Source organism: Clarias gariepinus, chromosome 2 (assembly GCF_024256425.1).
Source record: "Clarias gariepinus isolate MV-2021 ecotype Netherlands chromosome 2, CGAR_prim_01v2, whole genome shotgun sequence".
NCBI lineage: Eukaryota > Metazoa > Chordata > Actinopteri > Siluriformes > Clariidae > Clarias > Clarias gariepinus.
Window position 1 is genome coordinate 26,923,211 of NC_071101.1, and position 12,977 is coordinate 26,936,187.

The 12,977-nt window shown below is 33.9% G+C and overlaps 1 long non-coding RNA gene across 1 annotated transcript; it reads left to right on the top strand.

The window, feature by feature from the left end:
* Positions 1 to 2,063: 2,063 nt before the first annotated feature.
* LOC128513585 (uncharacterized) lies at positions 2,064 to 10,673 on the top strand. Its single transcript, XR_008356413.1, has 4 exons — positions 2,064 to 2,141; positions 4,364 to 4,449; positions 6,046 to 6,177; positions 9,598 to 10,673. It is a non-coding gene; the product is annotated as an uncharacterized LOC128513585 (long non-coding RNA).
* The last annotated feature ends 2,304 nt before the right edge of the window (positions 10,674 to 12,977 follow it).

Here is a 12,977-nt window from a genome sequence, read left to right on the forward strand (position 1 = left end):
ACATCCCTATAAAATAAGAAATCAGACTCCTGGTCATTTCCAGATCATATACAATCTTTCCCAGTGACTGAGTAACTAAGTAACTACATTCATGAAAATAAAGATTTTGACAACTGTCTAAAGCCAAAGGAGCAAAGCAAGCGTGTGTGTGTGTGTGTGTGTGTGTGAGAGAGAGAGAGAGAGTGAGAGAGAGAGAGTAACAATGACCCTAACGACGTGCTTTCTGCATGTCCAATGAGCCGCCTCAACTTACACAACTTGTGGCTATCATTTTGTTTCTCGTGGGAACGTCTCAAATTGTTGCTACGATTTAATTTTATCCTGGCATCTGAGTGAAAACAGTGAGATTATTTAGTGACCTAGATGAAAGTCTGGAGTTATTTCAAAACAGGTTTCGCTGTTACCTGACCATAATCTCACTGTCGATTATGAACGGGTTAGGCCTTTTTTATGTAGACAGTAATAAGATACCTCTCCTGTTCAATTAAACATAGATGTAGAACTTTATTACTACTCATAAGTTACTCAGTTTTATCTGTATCAATGTAAAAAAAAACAACAGTGGTCCTGTTTTTTTTCTCAATTAAAGCCCAAATTTCAAAACATTGGAAGGTTACATATATGATGACCTCGAATAAAAATTCATTTGTGCATATAAAAAGTTGTTACGCACGAAGTTATACAGGCAAGTAGATGATGCAATTGAATAAACTTGACTAATCGGGACTGCAAGGGAATAATCAAAATTACTTTTATGCAGATATTAATAAGGTTACATCACGACATTGTAAAAGAGCCAAATGGCTCCCAGAAATGACGAGCTATCAGTAAATTTAGTTCTGTCGCTTCCGAGCTGACCACATTATGTTTAGCCTTAACAAAGTGGCCCCATAACTGAAAACAGCAGCAATCAGAAACGTAGACAACATATGAGAAAACAAAAAACGACGTATAGGTCCAAATCCTGGGGGACACGGGTGACGAGTGACGGGTTAGACTTTCCACATTATCATGAACTTCCCTCAACCAAACACCATACAGCCCAGTGTCATGACGGAACACTCCCGAGGGCTCCAAGCACGTTTTCTTGGTTTATTAATAGAAATAGCTTTTTTTCTCATAACACGTGACACTTGACAGAATGCAGGGATGCAACTCTTTTTATTATCATTATTAAAATGAACATATCCAGACCCTAATATTAAAGCTCATGTCCTGGGAGGATCAGAGCCCATTAGCTGTGAGCTGTGAGATTACGTAGTAAGGGCATAATTATGTAGCAATGTTTCTCACGCTCGCTTTTTCAGGTTGGGTTCTTAAGACTTTAATATAAATGTCTATCCCGACAAAGAAAGAAAATGAGCAAAATATGCATATACATATGTACGTTTCTACCATGGCGTATTGTCGTGTGAGGAAACGATAGTTAATCCACTCTGCTGTTTTTCAAAGAAAGAAAGTAGGTAAGAAAGAAAGAAAAAAACACATAATCATAAAAATAGGCGCAATAACAAATATTAAAGAAGTATATTTCATTGGTTGAAGATGAAAAGTTGAAATGTGAGTTAATGACCCCGCGCGCATCCTCTGATCTGCGCGCGCGCACATACCAACCCCTGTGCGCTCGTACATGCAAAGCAAACCCAGCTTCACTCACATCTGTCTGAGAAGTTGTAACCTTAATACCCATCTGTGTCCCTGTGTGTGTGTGTGTGTGTGTGTGTGTGTGTGTGTGAGAGCGTGCGTCTTTGTGCGACACAGGGGCAAAGTCGTTACCTGTGACTCGACGAAGCGCAGAAGTTTCTTGTCAGTGCTTTCTATTTTTATACCTAAGAAAGTCATGTATCTCAAATGTACAGAATTATTAATACAGGTCTTACACCTCGGACAAGGTATACATTCATGTGTCACTTAGCCTATATGATGATGTGATGAGATTGAGGGACGTAGGTTGTACTTTTTTTTTTACTCAAGAGTTTGGTGATTCAGCAAACCTGCTAAATACTGTGGACTCTGCACGTTATATTTGTACTCAAGGCTAAACTGTGTTTTGTTTCTTTTGTAGGTTTTAAAGCGTCTTGTGACTACTGAAGTCGCCTCTACTTTGTGCTGCCCTATGCACATTGTTCAGCTCATTCCCTGTAAGTTTTTTATTGGCAGAAATAACCAAGCTATTGTCTTTTCTTTAAATAAATAAGTTGTGTTCTATTGTATCAATGTGCTGTTAACACAGTTGTTAATTCCAAATGCCATGTGAATATTCTCTAATATATGGCATCCAGTAGGAAAATTAAAAGTTAAGTTAGTTAGGCCAGCCTGTGACACCTTCAGTTTTCTTAATAAAAAGAATAAAAAGGAAAGCTATTTAAGTGGCCCAATCATGGAATTGTCTGTCTAACAGTATCTGACAGTATTAGAACTGGGTGTGGTGCACATAATAACTGCCCTTTATTGTACTTTATACTGTCTGAGGATTATGCTATATTTATTTTTCAAGCTCAGCTATATGTCATTTCAGCATACAGTGCTTACTATGATATTTAGCATATGATTAGATAACATGGACTTTTGCACCATAATGACAGTGAGCATGACCCTCTTATCTGTTAGAATTTTAGCATTTTGATTGTTCAAACATTATTTATTTTCATGAGTTTTCTACTTAATATACTACTTAATGTTAAATAAAAAGATATAACTTTGCACACAGACACGCACACACACAAACAAGCATATACTGTGTATACATACATACACAATGGACGGCTAATGCTTATGATTGCCTGGGTAAAGGGCTTACTTCTGTATAGTTCCCAATTCTATTTTAACTATCGTGAGTCTTTAAACACCACAGAAAGGGTATACATTAAGAGTAGAAAGTTTAGAAACATCTTCCTATAGAATGAGTTTCCTCTACTATTTCCTTTACTATTACTAATACAACTTCATACGTATAACAATAATAAAAGAGCTAACTCTATAAATAGAGTAAGTTCTATTACTCTATTTATATTATTTATAGTAAAACTATTTAATATTTCAAATTATTTTAAATTCAGTATTCTTCAGTTTTGAGCGCTCTTGTCATTTTTTAAACCAGATTCATGAGGGCGCATCCCATAGGAGGCTTTTCTTAAAGTTCCCAAAAAGGCTGAGCACTTGTTGAATGAACATTTTTTAGGAAGCAATTTCATTTTAAGTAAAAACTGCCTGATTTAAATAAAATAATTATCTTCAGAAATAAATATATACATGACCAAAGACAATGAGACTTTATCAATATGTCTTTAGGACAAATATATGTACATATTCAGTCCCAATCAAATCAAATGATAAAACTTTTCACACTTGAAATGTATATCCAATATATTTTTTATAAATGGGTGTAGGGGGAATCGTGTAACTACATGGACAGTTTTTGATGTTCATCCACAGGGTAATTTCTTTAATGTGAAATTTATTCCACACTGGAACTATTGAACTATATGTGACATTGAGCTTGTCATGAAGGAAATTAGTAAGCCCCTAATATGCAGTTGAAGTCTTGCATTTCTTTAAAAACTTGTTTTAACTTAAGATAACAAAGATTAGTGACTCCATAAATCAATTCACCTGATAAAAGTAATGTTAAGAATTCTTCAGGAAGTGATGTATATATTTTTAATGTATCTAAACACACATCAGAAAGAAGCTTTTTCCCCACATCTAACCTAAGCTCTCTAAAGTATAAGACAGGAACTCAATGCTCTCAACTGTCTCATTATTCCTTCATTCATCTGATGGAAATGCTTTATCCTGATCAGGGACACTGAGGTGATAGCCTATCCCATGAATACTGGTTAAAAAGTAGAAATACACCCTGAATGAGGTCACTGTACATGCACACATTCATTCACTCAGTGATAGCTGGGGGTAATTTGGTGTAGTCAACCTATTTATGAGCATGTTTTTGAGACGTGAGAAGGAATCCCACACATACTTGGGGAGAACAAGTGAAACTCTGAACTCAGAAATGAACTGTGAGGCTGTGACAAACGGCAACTGTGAGGCAGCATTCGTGCTGCCTGCAGTCACTGTGAAATAGTTTAAATCACTTTATGCAAAACTTGGCATGACTTTACAAAGCAAAATCCATTAAAAACAAAATACTAGCTTTTTATTAATAGAAGAAAGCATGCATATGAGCTAGGGAAATTGCAAAAAAAAAAATCATATTAAACACAAGAGTAAATAAGAGTAAATGATAAAAGTAAACATTCAGCATTGTCATTTTCAGGTTAATTTAACATAAAACACATTGGTGTCTGAATGTATTTATTTTGTCTTTCTTACAAATCTTTCTCTCTTAAATCTCTTTTCGAAGACTTTTTCTAAAACCTGGATGTCTGAAGATCCGCAAAGACATTTGAGTCACTACCTCTAATTTTCTGCTTCCATCATCAATAAATGGTACAGTAACCATCAATATATCAGTCCTTACTTACAAATATTTTAATTATATATTTATTTGTGGCTCATTAGAGTGTTTTAGGGAGTAAATGCAAATCCTCTACTGATATGTTATATATGTTATTAAATCTGTTTGTAATTGTATATGTATTCTAAACATTGACAAGGACAGCAGACAGTTCATTAGCTGTCTCTGAATAATCTCTTAGCTAAATTTCTTCCGCTGTCCTCTGACAAAGGGATTAAGACATTAGGTTACAATACAAATAGTAGAACAATTTTATGTTTATGAAGGATGCTATTTATTATTACTAAAAAGAAATATAATACCCTTGACTAGAGGAAGTCAAGGTGTTCTTTACAAGTTTGAAAGGATGAGTCAGAGAAGGTGCAACGGATGAGTCAGAAACATGGTAGATTTGGAAACATAGAGCATCCTCGTCTACTTGAGAGGGGGTCCTGTGACTGGACCTGGTGCAGTTTTAGAGACTGCTCAAAATAAATGTGATAAGTATTGGTAATGTAAGTATATGATACAATTTAAAAACAAATTGTACAGTTTATTCAATCTTTATTATTATAGCAGTTCTGCATTCAAGTAATATTAGGTCTACAGCTTTATTAACATTGGTATTTAATATAATTATTCAGTTTATAGTAGACCTTATTCTTAGGTGTATGTAATATATTTGGATAGTTTTGATAAAAGTGTTTAGGTTCTTTAATTATGCATGGGCAAGTCTTTGCGACAGACCCACAGGCATTCAACTTAACTTGGGACAAATTAAATGATAACATTTTCATATTATGTATGGGTATTTATATATGAATTAAACATTTTGGGTAGTTTTTCCTCAGTAACATTCTTATCTACTAATGGACAGATTACTGAATGAAGTATCAACCAACATTTAGTCACTCAAAAGAGTTAATTTGAGTCTGGTTTCTCACAAGGTGTCTCTCTTATGTCATCTTAAGGAGATTTCCTTGTCAATGTCACCTCTGACTTGTTCATTAGACATCTCATCTCCTGACTCCTGTAAAGCTGCTGTAATAAATACTAAATTAATCAAATTAACATGTAATGATTTAAATTGATGCCACAAATAATAAAGTATATAAAAGCTTATATTATGGTACTGAGTATGTAATATACATTACATTCATTAAACTTTTTCTTAAAGCACATTTAACACACAATTTTTGGAACTATGATTTAAATAAATTTCTTTATTAATATTTTTATGCTGTCTGTTTTAAATTTGTACAAAGTGAATACAATTAGCAGATTATATTATGATTTAGGACTTAATAGAAAATAGAAAATAGTGTCGTTGCAATGTTGTATAACAAGGCATGCAGTGGTAGATTATATTCGAGTGCCTAGAGCATGATATAACGAGCATCCGTAAATATGATGAAATAACACAATTTATAAACCAGTACTGGATTTAATACGTAAAACTACTGAAGCAGGGAAAAGTTAGATTTTTGGATTTATCTGAAACGTGTAGCATGATGTACGCAGGTTGTATAAATTTATTCGTGGCTATGTATTAATTTATAAATGTCTTAATTTTTACATTTCAACTGTAGGACATCTCTGAGTGCCAAGTGTCCTGTCACAGTACCACATCATGTTTTTACAAAGAGCACAGAGGGCAAGACTGAAGAAGGGACTATATGGACATGTGCAGAGTAAAGTGGATAAATCAATCAACACAGTAGGTACTTGCTGTCTCTTTACCTCAAAGCAAACCTGCAGAGAAAAAAATACAATAGCAATTAAAATACTAAACATATTAAAGTTTGAGTTATAATTCTGTATAGTCTTACTATATGTCTGTTTCCACACTGTGTGTGCGAATCATTCTAATATTAATATATTAATTCATCAAAGACTCAGATTACTATTAAAATAATAAGGAAGTCCTAGGCTTATAAAGGAAGTCAAAATATTTTATATTTTATTATATGCTTTACGCATTTAAAAATGACAACAGCTTTCACTTTAGTATGACCTTTATATGAAATGAGCAAAATATACACATGATGTATGCTCTAAAACACATTTAACAATGTATTTGATAGATTTATTTAGAACATACAGGGTAAAGATTCAGATGATAAAACACTTTGAGTAAAGAACGTAAAAAGCATCAGACAAACAGAAAAAAGGGGCCCTATAGTTCAATTATAAGAACAACCAATACCTTTTGGTGAATAACATGATTCAAAGTGTATTCATTTTTAAATTCAAATTTGCTTAATGTGCCCAATAATCAACTACATTCAGGAGACTGTTTTAGTTTCTATCCTTTCCACACTGATTCATTCAGCATATGGGCTGACTTGTAAGCTACGGCACACAGGTTGTTTGACACTTCAATTTTTTTACTTAGCACATTTGCAGATATGAGAGACTATTTGAGAGATATTTGATTTTTTTTTAATCAGGAAAAAATATTGTAGCCATATTATTGAAAAATTACTTATCAGTAGTTATGCAGAAAGAAATAATGCATTAACACAGACAGGGTAAAAATATTTTTTCATAATGATAAACCTTCAGTAGTATGTTGTGGACGTATGGAAAATACAGTGGACTGAGGAGAGAGGGATAAAGAGTGTGGTAGCTTTGTCTTAGCTGAAGACTGGCCACGTAGACAATAACAATAAGAAGCAACATGTTGAGCTTCTCACATTTTGGTTGAAGATATGTATAATACCAGGGATATATAATACGTTCTGTCAGTCCTGTATATAAAATTGTAATTGTTGAAATAGGTTGAGTTAAAAGGTGAGCTAGGGAGACCTCTCTGCAGGTAACAGGCTATACATTGTGCATGGCATGTTTTAGACATAAAGCAAGTCCAGTTTAAATGTAAGGTTGTATGTTGGGGTGTACGTTTCTAATACCCAATAGAGGAAATTAGTATGTGAGTATTCTGAGGTGTTAACGTAGTTAAAATTAAGTACAGATAGTACCATAGAAAACTGCTTAGAATATGTGCATATGTAATATATACTGTATGCTGAAATTTGATAAAAAATTATTTATATTATTTTGAGGCAGAATCATACTGCATAGAGATGGTTTTGCTGTGGACTGACTCTGTTGTTACTGAGACAGAGGTAGCCAGAACGATCGTCATGAGCAGCCATTTTAGTGAGCATGTGTGCTGCTGCATGGAGACGTATGCATGCATGTTTGACTGTGTATTAGTGTGTGTCTTTATTAAAAACAAATCTTGCAAATTTATACTACCTTATGTGCACAAATAGATCAGTTTTATGTTTAAGCAAGAGCTTGCCTTCTTTTTCTGTGTCTATATGAGTTTGTATAAGTTATGATCACGGAGAAAGCATGTATGCTTGTATATGATTGAAAGTCCACATATAAGGCATTGTATGTGCATTTTAGGTCAATGTTTTGTGTGTCTCTAAATTCAAGGACAGACAGATAAGTTTTTACTTGAGGGCATAATGATTACAGTAGGTACCGTGATGCAGTCCTGCCATTTTAGGTATCACTGGTAAATATGGATTTACTGACACCTTTACATTTTCCTAAAGAAGAATTTGTAACCTTTAAAATACTTTTTTAGTTGTGCTGATAAAGTGTTATGCCATGAGTGCATTTTAAATGCCATTTAAGGTGTTTGATCACACCGTCAGCTCTGTGTGCACAATTATTAAATTATTATAGGGACGACCATGTTCACAATATAAAGACTTATGCTGTTTCTTTATAAAAGGTTACGTATGTATTTGAAATTAAGCCTCACTTCAAATAAAGTTTAGGGGTTTTAATTTTGGAGCTGTGACCCATGGAAGGTTTGTCTTTATCACTTTAAACATGTGACTACACTCACTGACCCAAATATCAACAAGTTATTTCTATTTGATTGACTTCAAAAATATTAAAACATTATATTACACAGAAAAATATGCACACATTAAGGCATGGCATGTATATTCTATAGATAATATAGCTCATGTGATTTTACATTTTTAACTGTGCCTGTTAATACAGGAATATGATCACAATTGCTGTTAATTTAAATATATATGCTCAGTAATTAATATTTAAAAAATCATGTGTTCATGCATGCTGCTTGTTGGTGTGTGTGTGTGTTTGAGTGGGAGAGAGGGAGGCCATAGATGCACGCATGTATCCCTGTGCATGGTACTGTTGTTGAGGTTGCTGTGTGCGTGTTTGTGTATGTGTGTGTACACCTGCTGTGTGTGTATACATGTATTTTATCATGTTGCACTACAAATATATTATGATTTATATTTTTCGAAATTATATTATTTATCTCTTCACAATAGAAAAATGTGTCATGAGACTGTTTAGACCCCAGAATAGTACATTTATTATGTTTGGCACTATTTATTTTTAGTGGTCGACAGTTAATTAAGTGCTTAAAGTGCATATTTTACAGTAAAGTGTTTGTCAGTCTGGGGTTTTGGTGTCACAATTCTGGCTTTATTGATTTTAAGCACAGTTGTTTCAATCCAAGTCAACTAAATACTATAATTCCAGTACACAATGCTTCATAGTCTAGACGAACATTATTAAGTGCAAAACCTGTTTGCAATCTCTATCATTTTCTTTATTCTTTTTATTTTATGCAGTTCGCCACTCAACTGTGATATATCTCATATAATTTACACACTGGTATTTTCTTGCTTTTATTTTAAAGCTTTAATAACACGAATGCCAGTCTAAAGTATGTTAAAACTTTGCTGTTTAAGCAGAAAGGGATGAATTAGGTCTGTTTTTTGTTCATTTTGTGTAAGTGTATGTACATGTGCGTGTCTGCATCCGTCTGTCCGTGACTTTTAAAACCTGTGCACAGTACATAAAGTACATATAGTATGCCCCTTTATTGGCTTTCTTTTCCGTCCTAGACAACACTTCCTAGCACTTCCTAACACTTTAAAGCTACTTTAAAGAGGACCTAAAATGCAATATACTGTACAAATGATATCAGAATAGAACCGACAGCAGAATGACTAAAGCAGTAGATAACTGTGCATGTGACATTTAAGATAATGTCCTCATTTGTAAAGTTTTTGTTTTAAAAGGAAGCTGTAAGAAAAGTAAAAATATTTTACTGTGTTCTGTCTATGTGTTTGCAGGAAGCCATTTAAGAAAATCCCCAAGAAGTTGGGTCTGCCTCATGCAATCTGTTTATCTCAGTTCCATATGTCAAGAGGACATTTCTGCAGCTTAATCAAGAAACAAGATGACAATCATAACAGATAACAGATATTTATACTTCTGTTTCCCTGATATGCTCAGATATCTCTAATTGGTAAATGGTGGACATTGTAGTCTTTAGCATTTTCTGGCAATTTGATCATGTTTGATTTAAGGTTAGTTTCGAGAAACTAGGAAAGGAGGCCTTCAAGCTTTTAAGCTAGGGCATTAAACATAAATGAAAGATTAAACAAATATATACAGAGCATCCTAAGAGCTATTTTTTTCCTTTTTTCTGATGCATCTGAACTATTGAAAGGTGACGGTTTAGGACACATTGTAAGTCTGATTAATTGAATCTGTCACCATATTTTACCCATGTCAAACTATTTAAGTAGCTTGCTACAACTTGTATAAAAACATGGTTTTAGGATGATCGGATTGTGTGTGTGTGTGTGTGTGTGTGTGTGTGTGTGTGTGTGTGTGTGTGTGTGTGTGTGTGTGTGTGTGTCTGTGTCTGTGTGATTGTGTGACTGTGTGTGTGTGCGCGTGTTCATGCATGTTGGTGTCATATTGGTGTCTGTATTGGCTGATGCATCTCTGAGAACAAAGAACAAAGTTTTGAGTTAATTGTGTTCATGATATATGGCACTTTACAGTGAGTACTGTAAAATAATAGTACACAAGCACATTTATGCTCATTTGTATGTATGTACAGTATATATAAGTATAGATACGTGTGTTTTTGTGTCGTGTGTATATGCCTAAATGTGAGTACTATTTGATGTGTTTGTGATTTCCATGAGGAGACGCAGTATTCTCCTCTAAATGTGTGCTATGACTCAGTATGTATAGTGTCATATAAACAGGCTGTAAGGTGCTCGCATATAGAAGTTCAGATAAAGACAAACAATACTCTTTAATGTTTTTTGGATTATGTAACTGCAGTTTTATGTTTAAAATGTGGCATAAAATATATATTTTTAGCACTATAAGCTTTCTGATAAAATGTGACATCACGACCTAATAATTATTGCAAGGTTTTTGTTTTTATTATTATTAACCTTAATGATATTTTTATAGCGTAATAAATAATATTATAGAGAAATATAATTTCATATATTATTGCAACCTGTGAACATTCTTAAAAAAGATATGCAATGTTGCATGGGCTTGTGCATGTGTATGTGTGTGCATTTTTAGCTTTCTCTCTGTGCATATAAATCTGTGTTTGTTTGTAGCTAAAAAGAAATACAGTAATAATATAACATAATTATTATTGTTATAATTATTGAAGCTGTTGTGATCTGTATTGAATTATTTATTTGTACATGTTTTGTTTTCTTTGTATCAAAAAGGCAGTGCTAAACCACATCCAGGTGTTGTGTGTCTGCTGAAACCTGAAAGTGAGGCTATAAGCAGGTACGTCCAGCATTATCAGGATCAGAAGCATGACTGTTCAGAAACACTTTACATGTAAAATGTGCACATATGTTTCTAAATATAGATATTATCAATATAGCCTGATGTATAAAACGTGATGTTTCTAATCTGTTAGGAAAGTCAAAAGAAGATGATTGGGATATTTATTATTCTGTTGATTTGTTTTATTCATGTTATTGGGCATAATATATGTTCTGTTGTTATATGCGTGAAATTGAACATATAATTCACAAACAAGATTTTTCAAACTGGAAATGGCAAACGTTATTTTTTTTACTTTAAATGTTCTCATTTTTTCATGTTTGTAGAGATGACCGTCATGAACACGTTCACAGGGATTTGCATAACGGCGCTGAAATTCACTTAGGACTGTTCTGTACCCGTCGAGGGCAGCCGGTTAATTAAGGACCAATTTGACACCGTCAGGTATTTAAGTCTCTGTCTCTATAGAGCTTGCGTTTGGAGCAGTATGCAGACGTATCATTTCCTGTCGTTTCTTGATGTATATGATGCACGTGTGTAGTACCTAAGATTTTTTTTTTTTATCATAACAAGATAATTGGCAAGACGTATGCTGAACTAAACTCCGGAGAATTAAGTAAAACTAAAGTACGTGTAGCTTGTTAGAGCAGGACCGCGTGTGAGAGAGTTTTGCTTTGTCTGTACGTAGGCTGCTGTGTGGCAGGGACAGTGGGTAATCCTGTAAGGGTGGATACAGGGTTTTAAACATTATCTTACAATTGTTTGCTGCGCAAAGGTGCAAATGGCTGCGGTAGGACGATGCTTATAAAATAAAGTCTTTGCTGCTGTAAAAAAATAAATGTCTTTAATTATTTGTTAAAAATGAATTTATAAGATGTAATGTGTGCAAAATTGTTTCGTTAGAAATTAGTCCGTGGATTTCTTTTAGGGCTTTTATATGAAAGGATAAACAAGAAAACAGAAGTTATGTTTCTGGGGTTTTTAGAGGCGCATGAAGGTCGCTGTCCACTGCAAAGGTGCTGAGAAGAAATAACTGCATACGTACATTAGATTGCAGGGTGTTAATGTCAGACTATAAGTTACGTAATTTATAATCATTTTATTGCTGTCATGATGTTAAAATTTGACACACATAAACAGGGAATCATAGTCATAACAATGTCCACACCTTAAGAAAAATTTCATCCTCAGGCATAGTATTAAAAAAGTAATTTTAGTCGAGAGGCACGTAGTTGGAATGTGCAGAAAGCATGAGGAAGGTGAAAGCTGTGAGAACATCGATACTGCAGGTGGGGTGAGAGTGGTTCAGGGCGAGGGTGTGTATGTGTGTGTGCGCGCATGTGAGTTTGGGTGGATTGGGTCTAGATACTGAATATGAATTGTTTTATTTAACATAAAAATAAACAAAGGGCAATCTGTGGAACGATGTCCAGTCTATACACTTTAATCAACACTGTAATCCAAACCCTGGCTGTAGTTTCTCTAATAACATGAAAGTATTTTTGTTTAATATGTGTAAGTATATTTACAGCCAGTATGTCAATATATTTCATAATATAAAGCTAAAACTGAGTCTGTTTAAACGCTGGAAATGTAAAATGTAATCATTTCTGTATGTGTTTTTGTACAGTTTATCTTATATGTGCACAGCAAAGGAAAGTTTGAAAAAATGTGTAGAATACAAAATGATATCCTGTTTGTTGGAACGTGTGCATTACAAAATTAAATCCATAAACGTATGTTGCATTTTGCACTTTAAGGTTTTGCTGTTTAATGTATTGGCTTAGTGCAACTGAAATATTTGCCATTACATTTACCATAATTTTATCTCTTCGTTTCTTGATTTGCTGTCATGTTTTAGTTCAAATAAATAAAGCTTGCATTTAATTGTGCA